Source organism: Neomonachus schauinslandi, chromosome X (assembly GCF_002201575.2).
Source record: "Neomonachus schauinslandi chromosome X, ASM220157v2, whole genome shotgun sequence".
Classification (NCBI taxonomy): Eukaryota; Metazoa; Chordata; class Mammalia; order Carnivora; family Phocidae; genus Neomonachus; species Neomonachus schauinslandi.
Window position 1 is genome coordinate 30,374,470 of NC_058419.1, and position 13,740 is coordinate 30,388,209.

Below are 13,740 nucleotides of genomic sequence, written 5' to 3' on the forward strand. Positions count from 1 at the left end.
ATCCAGTCTTCCAGTTTCTCACGCAGAAACTTGCCTCTCACATCCAGCATCTAAAACATCAGCAATCCCTGTGGATTACCTGCAACATATATTCCGAACTTAACCGCTTCTTACACCACTACTGCTAGGAGCCTGGTCTGAGCCAGGAGCAGCTTTCTCCCCAAGCATTGCTTTTGTATCCGGTTTGCTCCTCCTTCTTCCATTCTGCCTTCCTCCAGTTTCTTTTCTGATTAAGTCATCTCTATGTCCCACGTGGGGCTTTAACTCATGACCCCTAGATCAAGAGTCGCATGCTCTTCCGACTGACCCAGCCAGGCGCCCCCCCATCTCCTCCAGTTTATTTTCAACACAGCAGCCACCGTGACCCTCAAAAAATGTGCTTCAGATCATGTCACTCCTCTTCTTACAACTCTCTAGTGGCTCTGCATCTTGTTCTGAGGACAAGCTAAAGTCATGGCCCACAAGCATCTCTTTGCTCCTCCCTGACCATGATACCTCCTCTGGTCCCTGCACTTACTGTTCCCTCTGCTAGAATGCTTTTCCTCCAGATACCTGCCTGGCTCCTCTCTTATATCCTTTAGATTTTTACTTAAATGTTTCCTTCTCAATGAGTCTTTTGCTGGCCACCATTTCGAAAATTACAATGCCCCCTCCAACACCTCACCCCCCTTTCCTGCTGAATTTCCTCCATGGCTCTATTTGCCATCTGATATAATCTATCTATCTATCTATATCTATCTATCTATCTATCTATCTATCTATCTATCTATCTATCTATCTATCATCTATCAAATTATATATAAAGTATAATTAAATATATAATATATAATTATATATATAAGTATAACGTGTTCATTGCCTGCCTTACCCCTCCAGTATAAATTCCCAAGGGCAGGGATTTTTCTCTGTTTTGTTCATTGATGAATTCCCCAGTGCAATGAGAGGTGCCTGTCACATAGTAAATGCCAATAAACATTTGCTGGATGGACGGAGAAATGAATTTTGCGTGTTCCCCACACCCCATCCTCCCACTAACTATTCCCTCACCCAATCTCAGCATCACAGACTTCCACCCCTTTCACTGAGGTTCACTTTGCATCTTAAAAATGTCCCAAGGCGGGGCGCCCGGGTGGCTCAGTGGGTTAAGCGTGTCTGCCTCCTGCTGGGGTCATGATCCCAGCCTCCTGGGATCGAGCCCCGCCTCCTCAGCGGGGAGCCTGCTTCTCCCTCTCCCTCCGCCCCACCCCCCCCCCCCCAAGTAAATAAGGTCTTTAAGAAAAACGTCCCAAGCCTTGCAACTGACCACGCCCACTCCGCAAAAAGCTTCCCGCCAGGAAATAGCCCTGGTGGTGCTGGCGGACCGGTTCCAGCCGGACAAGATGTCTAGAAGTCAGGGAAGGCTTCTCAGAGGAGGTGACGACTGAGTGGCGGCTGAGGGGCCAGTGGAGTCAGAGTGAAGAAGTGCTATTCCAGCAGGCCACCGGCAGCGCCAGAGTTTGGACTGCCCCAGAAGTGGAAGCTCAGAGAGGGCCGCCTGAAACCGAGGGAAGAGGGAACGGCCGCTGGAGGCCACGCAGGGGCTGCTGGTAGGAGCCATCATCGCGGGGATCCTGGGTGACCTGGGTTCAGGGGGACCCCGGAGCTGCCGGAGGAAACCGTGCAGGCCATGGGGGTGGAGTGAAGTAGGCTGGTGCTTAGAGCTTGGAGCAAAGGGGAATAAACCCAGGAAATACAAAAACACCTAAAAAAAAAAAATGTCCCAAAAGATTAGTCCCACACCCACTGAGGGAGTTTCATGTATCCCAGCCGGAAAGTTATTGCTCTTGGTTTGGGGCCAGAGGGAGCTGGATCTGAATGCTGGCCCTGCCGCTCAGTAGCTGTGCATCAGACCCAAAGCAAGTCACTTCACTTCTCTGAGCCCCAGCTTCTCCGGTGGAGGGTGAGAACGTTATCTGCAATCGTAGCGTTCCCGGGAAGCCTGGAAGTAGGCATGTCTTTCTGATGCCAAGAGCAATGCCTGGCACAAAGAGGAGGCCATACCCTACACACCGCTCTGCGGTTTGCAATCCCTGCAGAAATCAGTGTTGTGCGTATATCCTACCCGTCCTTTCATCTTTATGATAGATTTCCGAAGCTGGGTTGCTGGTCCCAGTGGTATGCGCTTTAAAACAGTAAACAAACCATGCTAGATTATCCAGACAAGGCTGTAAAAATTCATACTCCTGCTAACTATGTCTGAGAATGCTTGTTTCCCCACACACTTACTAGTACCAGATGTTATGAGTCTTTTTCATTTTTGCCCATCTGATGGGAAGAAATGGTGTTGATTTCCATTTCCTTTATCACAATGGTGAAGTTGAACATCTTTTCATGTGTGTGTTATTCATTTGCAGGTCCTCAGATGTGATTGCCTTTCCTTTGTCCAGTTGTCTTTTGGGTCATTTGTATTTTTCTTCCTTTTCTTCCTTTTTTCTTAAGGATTTTATTTTTAAGGAATCTCTACACCCACCATGGGGCTCCAACTCACAACCCCAAGGTCAAAAATTGCACACTCCACCAACCAAGCCAGCCTGGCGCCTCTCATTTGTATTTTTCTTATCAATTTATACATTGGGGATATGGAGGGCGACCGCCAATAAGTACGAAGCTCTTTTTTGGAGTGATGAAAATGTTCTAACATTAGATTACAGTGATAGTTTCAACAGCTCTGTAAATATACTAAAAAGCTTTGAATTTACACTTTAAATCAGTGAAATTTATGGTTTCTAAATTGTATCTCAGTAAAGCTGTTAAAAAATGAAATATTTGGAAAGTGAATTTTTAAGACATTTTATGTATTTATATGAGAGAGAGAGAGAGAAAGAGGGAACACAAGCAGGGGGAGTGGGAGAGGGAGAAGCAGGCTCCCTGCTGAGCACAGAGCCCCATGCAGGGCTCAAATCCAGGACCCTGAGATCGTGACCTGAGCCAAAGTCAGATGCTTAACTAGACTGAGCCACCCAGGTGCCCCCAAAGTGAATTTTAATGGCTCTATAAAATTTCCTTTACTGGAATGATCATATTTTATTTGACACCTCCAATTGCTTCTAATTATTTCCAATATTTCATTCATAAAGAAATCATGATGAATATCTTTGTGCATAAATCTCTGCTTTTTCTTAGGATACATTCTTAAAATGGGAATTCTGGGGAGAAAGATTTTTTTAAGGGGGAAGAATGATTTCTAATAAAGAATATGAAAATAGTTGACAGTGATTCCATCTCCATTTGAACATTCTAGAGTTTTCTCCTTAAGTTCAGAATGCCATATTTAGTACCTCAAAACTAGTGGGAGTGCCTCGCTGGTTCAGTCGGTAGAGCATGCGACTCTTGATCTTGGGGTTGTAAGTTCAAGTCCTATGTTGGGTGTAGAGATTACTTAAAAATAAAATCCTAAAAAAAACCCCACAACACTATTATTGGCCTAGGTCCTCCTACTATGGTGACATCAAGTGCCATTATAACTGATCATAGAGAACATCTTCGGTTTTGGTCACTCAAAGATATAAAGCGAACTCCTCTCTTTATCACCAGTTGTTTAATTGTTACAGACTGACGGCTAGAAAAACAATATGAGAAGCTAAATTGCTTTCCCTGGCTCAAATCCATGGGGAATAGAGGCTAATTTTAGTGCAGTTTTTGGCAAAAGCAGGAAGTAGTACTCAGTGGTTTCATCTGCTACCGTTCTGTACCACCTTCCCATCTTGCTGACATATGCTAGAGAATTACAGCAATAATAAGAGTTATAAGAATAATGATAGATGCTATTGACTAGTAACTATAAGGTCCTTCTCTGGACAGAAAAGAACCTATCTTCTTGGTTAATTGTGCTAAATGCTAAGAAAGAAATTCACCTAGAAGGACGACGAAGGAAAAAGCTTATATTTCCTACCTGTTCTCTAGACCCATTCTCTCAACCCAAGCCCTTCTTCCATCATCAAAGGTTTAGATTTAGCTGGGTGAACTGACTGGTGGTGGTTGATTTAGTAATTTCTAGGACATTAGCAAGAGAAGAGGCTCCCTGATGTAATGGGAAGTTTATTGGGCTAAGAACAAGAATCCTGGATTTTTGTCCTAACTCTGCCATTTATCTACTATATGACATTTGGTAAATTGCACACCTTATGGGGATGTCAGTTTCCCATGTCTGGTTGATTTCTAAGGGCCCTTCCAACTCTGACATGCTATAGATTTAAGGAAATAATAGAATTAGAAGTCTTCTATTAAGTAGTAGGTCAGGGAACAGATTTGGGAGTCGAGGTCAGAAGAGAGAACCTGAGTCACATCAGACACCTATTATGATCTAGGATATTTTATGTTAGATTCTTAAAGCCATTATAAGATTTTTTTTTTTTTTATTTATTTGAGAGAGAGAGAATGAGAGACAGAGAGCATGAGAGGGAGGAGGGTCAGAGGGAGAAGCAGACTCCCCGCCGAGCAGGGAGCCCGATGCGGGACTCGATCCCGGGACTCCAGGATCATGACCCGAGCCGAAGGCAGTCGCCCAACCAACTGAGCCACCCAGGCGCCCCTCTTAAAGCCATTATAAAAAATATATTTGAGATTGCACAACTCTGCCTTTACTAAAAGAACCATAGGCGCACGATGAGGTTATACCTCAATAAAGCCTTCAGAATATACATTTGATTGGCATTTTATCTCCCAGTAATCACGAGTAGGTTGTATGGAATCGTGTGAATTGAGAATCTGCTCATTTACTTGCATGTGTGAAAATGAGTGAGAGCAAAGGGACATGTTAATAATCTTGGGAGTTTTGTTGGCTCAGAGAAGCTGCCGGGCTCTGGGGAGACTGATGGAACTAAAATGTCATTGTCGCAAGGGAGGCAACTATTGATTTCACTGACAAACCCTGTAATTATGGAACACAATGCCTAGTTACATTAATTAGAAGGGATGAGAGAGTGGAACTGGAGGCCCTGCTGGCAGGAGAGAGGGGGAGTGTGGACCAGCATGCAGGGAGTGGGGAAGGGGCAACGGAAAAGTAGGGTGAAGACAGGGACCAGCTTGAAGGGCTCTGTGAGAAAGCTGAAAGGCTTACTACCTTGGGCTGCCTGCGTATTCAATAAGATCATATATGTAACACTACTTTAAAAATGGCAAAACACTATATAACTAACAGGCAATCCAGGCACGTGGTAAAAATTCAGATGAGAGGGGCGCCTGGGTGGCTCAGTTGGTTGTGTGGGACTCTTGACTTTGGCTCAGGCTGTGATCTCAGGGTCGTGGGATTGAGCCCCGAGTCGGCTCCCTGCTGGAGTCTCCTTGTCCCTCTCCCTCTGCCCCTCCCCTGCTTTCTCTCATAAGTAAGTAAGTAAGTAAAAATCTTCAAAAATTCAGATGATAGAGGGGTGCCTGGCTAGCTCAGTCGGAGCTCATGACTCTTGATCTTAGGGTTGTGGGTTCAAGCCCTGCGATGTGTGTAGAGATTACTTAAAATCCTTAAAAAAATTCAGATGATATAAAGAAATGGTATAAAGGGATAGACAGTGAAAAGTAAGTCTCCTTCCCACCTTTGTCGCCCATTTGTCGTCCCCAGGAGCATCTACTATCTCAATTTCTTGTGTATCCTTCCAGAGATATTCTATTATTCTATGCATATACAAATATATGTATACGTATATGTATATATACAAATATACATACATATATATGTGTCACAGATGGTCGGATACTATTCATATTGCTTTTTGTCTGTATTTGTTTTCACTTAACAATGTAGTCTGGAAATCACTTCTTATATTAATCTGCCTTATTCTTTTTTAACATCTATATAGTATTTTCTTGTCCTGCAACTTATTTAAACTTTCCCCTTTGAAGGATATTTGATTTGTTTCAATGGCATCTGGTCTATCTTGTTAAAGTTCACCACTGAACAGCAAAAATAGTCCCCAACATAGTGTCACTGATGAAGGTCTTGGATTTTTTTATTTTTTGTTTTTTGCTTAATGTAACAATTTATTTATGTTTGTATTTTTTCAGTAAGAGTAATAATCTCAGTATCCCCAAGACTTTTTTTTAAAACTCTATTTTTTTAATTAAGTTTTAATTTTAATTCTAAACATACAGCGTTATATTAGTTTCAGGTGTACAATATAGTGACTCAACAATTCTGTACATCACCAGGTGCTCATCATGACAAGTGCCCTCCTTGATCCCCATCATCTATTTCCCCCTTTCCCCCCGCTCCTCCCCTCTGGTAACCATCAGTGTGTTCTCTAGAGTTAAGAGTCTGTTTCTTGGGGGTGCCTGGCTGGCTTGGTTGGTAGAATATGAGACTCTTGATCTCAGGGTCATGAGTTCAAGCCCCATGTGTGGCATAGAATTTACTTAAAAAAAAAGGTCTGTTTCTTGGTTTGTTTCTCTCTCTATTTTTCCTTTGTTCATTTGTTTTGTTTCTTAAATTCCACATATGAATGAAATCGTTCTTTGACTTATTTCACTTAGCATTATACTCTCTAGCTACATCCATGTTGCTACAAATGGCAAGATTTTCTTCTTTTTTATGGCTGAATAATATTCCATTATATATAGTTTATATATAATAACATTATATATATAATCACATCTTCTTTATTCATCTATTGATGGACACTTGGGCTGCTTCCGTAGTTTGGCTATTGTAAATAGTACTGCAATAAACATAGGGGTGCATGTATCACTTTGAATTCATGTTTTTTTATTTTTTGGGTAAACACCCAGTAGTGCAATTACTGGATTGTAGGATAGTTCTATTTTTTTTTTTTTAAGATTTTATTTATTTATTTGAGAGAGAGAATGAGAGAGAGCACATGAGAGGGGGGAGGGGCAGAGGGAGAAGCAGACTCCCCGCCGAGCAGGGAGCCCGATGCGGAACTCGATCCAGGGACTCCAGGATCATGACCTGAGCCGAAGGCAGTCGCCTAACCAACTGAGCCACCCAGGCGCCCTAGGGTAGTTCTATTTTTAACTTTTTGAGGAAACTTCATCCTTTTTTCCACAGTGGCTGCACCAGTTTACATTCCCACCAACAGTGCACAAGGTTTCCTTTTTCTCCACGTCTTGACAACACTTGTTGTTTCTTGTGTTGTTGATTTTAGCCATTCTGACAGGTGTGAGGTCATATCTCATTGTGGTTGTGATTTGCATTTCCCTGATGATGGGTGACGTTGAGCATCTTTTCATGTGTCTGTTGGCCATCTGGATGTCTTCTTTGGAGAAATGTCTGTTCTTGTCTTCTGCCCATTGTTTAATTGGATTATTTGTTTTTTGGGTGTTGAGTTGTATCAGTTCTTTATATATTTTGGATACTAACCCTTTATTGAATACATCATTAGCAAACATCCCCTCCCATTCAGTAGGCAGTCTTTTAGTTTTGTTGATTGTTTCCTTCACTGTGCAGAAGCTTTTTGTTTTGATATAGTCCCAATAGTTTATTTTTGCCTTTATTTCTTGCCTCAGGAGACATATATAGAAAAATACAGCTACAGCTGATGTCAGAGAGATTACTGCCTGTGCTCTCTTCTAGGATTTTTATCATGTCAGGTGTCACATTTAGGTCCTTAATCTATTTTGAGTTTATGTTTGTGTATGGTGTAAGGAAGTTACCTGGTTTCATTCTTTTTCATGTAGCTGTCCAGTTTTCCCAAAACCATGTGTTGCAGAGACTGTCGATTTCCCATTGCATGTTCTTGCCTCCTTTGTTGAAGATTAATTGACCATATATCTGTGGGTTTGTTGTTTCTGGGCTTTCTATTCTGTTCTATTGGTCTCTGTGTCTATTTTTTGTGCCAGTACCATGCTGTTTTGATGACTACAGCTTTGTAGTATAACTTGAAGTCTGGAATTGTGATACCTCCAGTTTGGTTTTTCTTTTTCGAGATTGCTTTAGCTATTCGGGGTCTTTTGTGGTTCCATACAAATTTTAGGATTGTTTGTTTTAGTTCAGTCAAAAATGCTTGTTTGTATTTTGATAGAAATTGCATTAAATGTGTAGATTGCTTTGGGTAGTATAGACATTTTTTTTTTAAGATTTTATTTATTTATTTGATAGAGACATAGTGAGAGAGGGAACACAAGCAGGGGGAGTGGGAGAGGGAGAAGCAGGCTTCCCGTCAAACAGGGAGTCCGATGTGGGGCTCGATCCCAGGACTCTGGGATCAAGACCTGAGCTGAAGGCAGACGCTTAACGACTGAGCCACCCAGGCGCCCCTAGGTAGTATAGACATTTTAACAGTATTTGTTCTTCCAATTCGTGAGCATGGAATGTCTTTCCATTTCTCTGTGTCATCTTCAATGTCTTTCATCAGTATTTTATAGTTTTCAGAGTACAGGTCTTTCACCTCTTTGGTTAGGTTTATTCCTAGATATCTTATTATTTTTGGTGCAATTGTAAATGGGATTGTTTTCTTAAGTTCTCTTTCTGCTGCTTTGTTATTAGTGTACAGAAATGCAACAGATTTCTGTACATTGATTTTGTATCCTGTGACTTTACTGAATTCATTGATCAGTTCTAGTAGTTTTTTGGTGGAGCCTTTAGGGTTTTCTATATATAGTATTATGTCATCTGCAAATAGTGACAGTTATACTTCTTCCTTACCAATTTGGATGCCTTTTATTTCTTTTTGTTCTTTATAGTACTGGAATCCCAGTATTATATTGACTAAAAGTGGTGAGAATGGACATCCTTGTCTTGTTCCTGACCTTAGGAGAAAAGCTATTTTTCCCCATTAAGGATGATGCTAGCTGCAGGCTTTTCATATATAGCCTTTATTATGTTGAGGTATGTTCCTTCTAAACTTACTTTGTTGAGGTCTTTTATCATGAACAGATGTTGTATTTTGTTGAATTCTTTTTCTGCATCTATTGAAATGATCATACAGTTTTTATTCTTTGTCTTATTGATGTGATCTATCACATTGATTTGTGAATATCGAATCACCCTTGCATCCCTGATATACATCCCACTTGATCATGGTGTATGATCTTTTAATGTGTTGTTGGATTTGGTTTGCCCGTATTTTGTTGAGGATTTTTGCATATATGTTCATCAGAGATATTGGCCTGTAGTTCTCTTTTTTTGTGGTATCTTTAGCTGTTTTTGGTATCAGGGTAATGCTGGCCTCATGGAATGAATTTGGAAGTTTTCTTCCTCTTCTATTTTTTGGAATAGTTTTTTTTTTTTTTGAAGATTTTATTTATTTATTTGTCAGAAAGAGAGACAGCACAAGCAGGAGGAGTGGCAGTCCTGCTGATCAAGAAGCCCAATGTGGGCCTCGATCCCAGGTCCCTGGGATCACGACCTGAGCCGAAGGCAGCTACTTAACCGACTGAGCCACCCAGGCGTCCCTATTTTTTGGAATAGTTTGAGAAGAATATGTATTAACTCTTTTTTTTTTAAAGATTTTTATCTATTTGAGAGAGAGTGAGAGAGACAGAGAGCACAAGAAGGGGGAGGGTCAGAGGGAGAAGCAGACTCCTCGCTGAGTGGGGAACCCAATGCGGGACTCCGGGATCATAACCTGAGCTGAAGGCAGTCACTTAACTGAGCCACCCAGGTACCCCTTAACTCTTCTTTAAATGTTTGGTAGTATTTGTCTGTGAAGACGTCTGGTCCTGGACTTTTGTTTATTGGGAGTTTTTTGATTACTGATTCAATTTCATTGCTGGTAATCAGTCCATTCAAATTTTCTGTTTCTTCCTGCTTCAGTTTTGGGAGGGTCTATGTTTCTAGGAATTTATCCATTTCTTCTACATTGTCCAATTTGTTGTCATATAATTTTTCATAATATTCTTACAATTGTATTTCTGTGGTATTGGTTATTATTTCTCCTCTTTCACTTGTGATTTTGTTTTTTTTTTGTTTTGTTTTGTTTTTTTAAAGATTTCATTTATTTGACAGAGAGAGACACAGCGAGAGAGGGAACACAAGCAGGGGGAGTGGGAGAGGGAGAAGCAGGCTTCCCGTGGAGCAGGGAGCCCGATGCGGGGCTCGATCCCAGGACCCTGAGCTCATGACCTGAGCCGAAGGCAGACGCGTAACGACTGAGCCACCCAGGCGCCCCTGTGATTTTGTTTTTTAAGTCCTCTCTCTCTCTCTCTTTTTGATGAGTCTGGCTAGAGGTTTATCAATTTGGTAGATCTTTTCAAAGAACCAGCTCCTGGTTTCATTGATCTGTTTTTTTTTTTTTTTCCTTTCAAAGATTTTATTTATTTATTTGAGAGAGAGAGAATGAGAGAGAGAGAACACCTGAGAGGGGATAGGGTCAGAGGACGAAGCAGACTCCCTGCCGAGCAGGGAGCCCGATGCGGGACTCGATCCCGGGACTCCAGGATCATGACCTGAGCCGAAGGCAGTCGCTTAACCAACTGAGCCACCCAGGCACCCTCATTGATCTGTTCTATTGGTTTTTTTATTTATCATTTATTTCTGCTCTTATCTTTATTATTTCCTTCCTTCTGCTGGTTTGGGGTTTTGTTTGTTGTTCTTTGTCTAGCTCCTTTAGGTGTAAGGTTAGGTTGTTTGAGATTTTTCTTGTGTCTTGAGGTAGGCCTGTATCGCTATAAACTTCCCTCTTAGAACTGCTTTTGCTGAATCCCAAAGATTTTGGACCATTGTATTTTCATTTTCATTTGTTTCCCTGTAATTTCTTCTTTGATTTCTTGGTTGACCCACTCATTATTTAGTAGCATGTTATCTAACCTCCATGTATTTGTGCTCCTTCCAGTGTTTTCTTGTGGTTGATTTCTAGTTTCATAGTGTTGTGGTCAGAAAAGATGCATGGTATAACTTCGATCTTTATGAATCTGTGGAGACTTATTTTGTGGCCTAATATGTGATCTATTATGGAGAATATTCTATGTGTACTTGAAGAGAATGTGTACTCTGCTGTTTTAGGATGGAATGTTCTGAAAATAGCTGTTAAGTGCATCTGGTCCAGTGTGTCATTCAAAGCCACTGTTTCCTTGTTGATTTTCTGTTTGGATGATGTTTGTTATTAACTCTTTTATGTAGTTGGGTGCTCCCATGTTGGATGCATAAATATTTACAATTGCTCTATCTTGTTGGGTTGTCTCATTTATTATTATGTAGTGTCTTTCTTTGTCTCTTGTTACAGTCTTTGATTGATTGATTTTAGAGAGGGAGAGAGAGCACATGAGTGCGAGGGGGAGGGGCAGAAGGAGAGGGAAAGAGAGACTCTCAAGCTGACTACTTATTGAGTGGAAGTCTGACGAGGCGCTCGATCTCACAACCCTGAGATTACGACCTGAGCTGAAACCAAGAATCGGATGCTCAACTGACCCAGCCACTCAGGCGCCCCTGCAGTCTTTGTTTTAAAGCCTATTTGTCTGATATAAGTATTGCTACTCTGGCTTTCTATAAAACTGTATTTTAGTGATGCAATAAAGAGCTGCAGGGAAATCCAAGTACAAATTAGTTCTAAAGAATGGATTTGGCCTGGCCAAATAGAGCCTACCGGGTTCGACAGAGGTTTCTATATATCCAGGCTCCAGTTTGGAAGGGCAGCTCAAACCTTCAAGAGTACTTTCTTGAAGGAGAAGAACCCAGAGGGGTAGTACAATGGAGTAGGAAGATTTCAGGGTCTGGAGTCCGAAGGCTTGGGTTCCAGCCCCAGTTCTGTCACGGACTAGCTGTGTGACCACCTTGGGTAGGTCACAGCCCTGGAGGTTCAGTTTTGTCTCTTGCATTAAATAGGGGCAGTGATATCAAACTCATCATGCTCTTGTGAGGACTAGATGAATTAACAGCCTTTCGTAAAGTGTTTTCTAAATTACTTTAGGGGCGCCTGGGTGGCTCAGTCGTTAAGCATCTGCCTTCGGCTCAGGTCATGATCTCAGGGTCCTGGGATCGAGTTCCCACATCAGGCTCCCTGCTCAGCGGGGAGCCTGCTTCTCCCTCTCCCTCTGCTGCTCCCCTCTCTTTCTCTCTCTCTAATAAATAAATAAAATCTTAAAAAAAAATAAGTATTACTTTACCCTAAGGGATGGAGACATAAAACCAGAATAGCTAGAGCTTCAGGTAGAGTAAATATGCAAATATGCACAAATTGCAACCTGAAAACAAAGAGATAGGCTAAGAAAGAAACAGCCCCTTCTTGGCTAGATACATATTAATTCAGAACTTAAAAAGGGGCCAGGTAACGCTTTTTAAAAAAGTTCCTGTAGGTCTACAATTTAAGTGTCCATCTTTGTCACAAACTGTTGGAAGGCATACTGCTCTTCTTTAGATACAAATAACTTTTTTCCCTTTATAGTTGCCTGCATTACAACCCACTGAGCAAGGAGAGAAGCCCATAAGTGTCAGTGGGAGTGAGAGAGAGGATTTGCATTTTCAGGGGGAAAACGATCTCTGCTTAGATATACCAGCACAGAAACCCAGCAGATGTTTTTGAAAAGAATTGGACCATTTGACATTTCATTGGAACAAAACCTAGAAACAGTACTAGACAGGAAAAGCCAACCAGCACCATGTAAGACAAGGAAAGGAGAGAGACCAGAGTGTAAACTGATGTAAGATTTTTGGAGGGTAATTTGGCAATATATATGTTGAACATAAAAATGCACATACTCTATCCTTCTGCCTCACGTTCCTGAAAAATTCAGTCCCAAAGCCATTAGGTGAAGGGGCGCCTGGCTGGCTGAGTCAGTTAAGTGTCTGACTCTTGATCTCAGCTCAGGTCTTGATCTCAGGGTCTGGGTTCAGCCCTGAGACCCTACTTAAAAAAAAAAATAAAGCCCTTAGGTAAAGCAGAGCAAGGTAGCCATCATGGTGGGGAGTGTGGAGGCTCCCCGTGGGGGTATCAGATACTGAACATGGTGAGGAGGGTGTCCCTGTGGAGGGCGGCCTGGTAGGAGGGATCACAGTCCAAGTAGGAGGATGCAGGGATCCCCAGCGAAGGACAGCCTGGTGTGGGAAGCAGAGCCTGAGAGGACTGATGAGGGCATCCCATGATGGATTGGCATGAAGTGTTAGAGGCTGAGTGGGATGAGGAGGTAATCTATGTTGGGGAGAGGTGATGTGGGGAGTCAGAGCCTGAGGGGGCAGACAAGGACATGACAGGAAGTGTCAGCCTGAGCAGGACAAGGAGGGAATCTATGTAGGGGGGCAGCAAGTGATGGGGAACGAGAGGACCGAAACAGGGTGAACAGACATGGTGTCGGGGAGGGAGGCTGTGGAAATGGGAGATGGCTTACATATTAGTTACCTATTTGTGTATAACAATTTACCCCCAAACTCAGTGGCTTAGAACAACAAACATTTATTAAATCAGTTTTTGTGTGTCAGGAATCTGGGCACAGCCTAGCTGGGTGCCTCTGGCTCAGACTCTCTCACAATGCTCCAATCTGAAGGCTCAGCCCGGGGAGCATCTGCTTCCCAGCACAGTCATGTGGTTGTTGCAGGATTTAGTTCCTCGTGAGCTGTTGACTGAGGGCCTCAGTTCTTCCATGGCTGTTGGCCAGGGCCTCCCTCAGCTCCTTGCTACATGGGACTCTCCATAGGGCATCTACCTTCTCTGAGAGCAAGTGAGGGGTGAGAGAGAGAGACAGAGAGTGCACAAATGAGCAAGCCAGGGTCAGTTAGACAGAAGCCAGAATCTTCTTGTAACCTTGAAAGTGAGTGACATCCTATAAATTTTGCTGAATTCTATCATTAGAAGTGATTCACTAGATGCAGCTCACAGT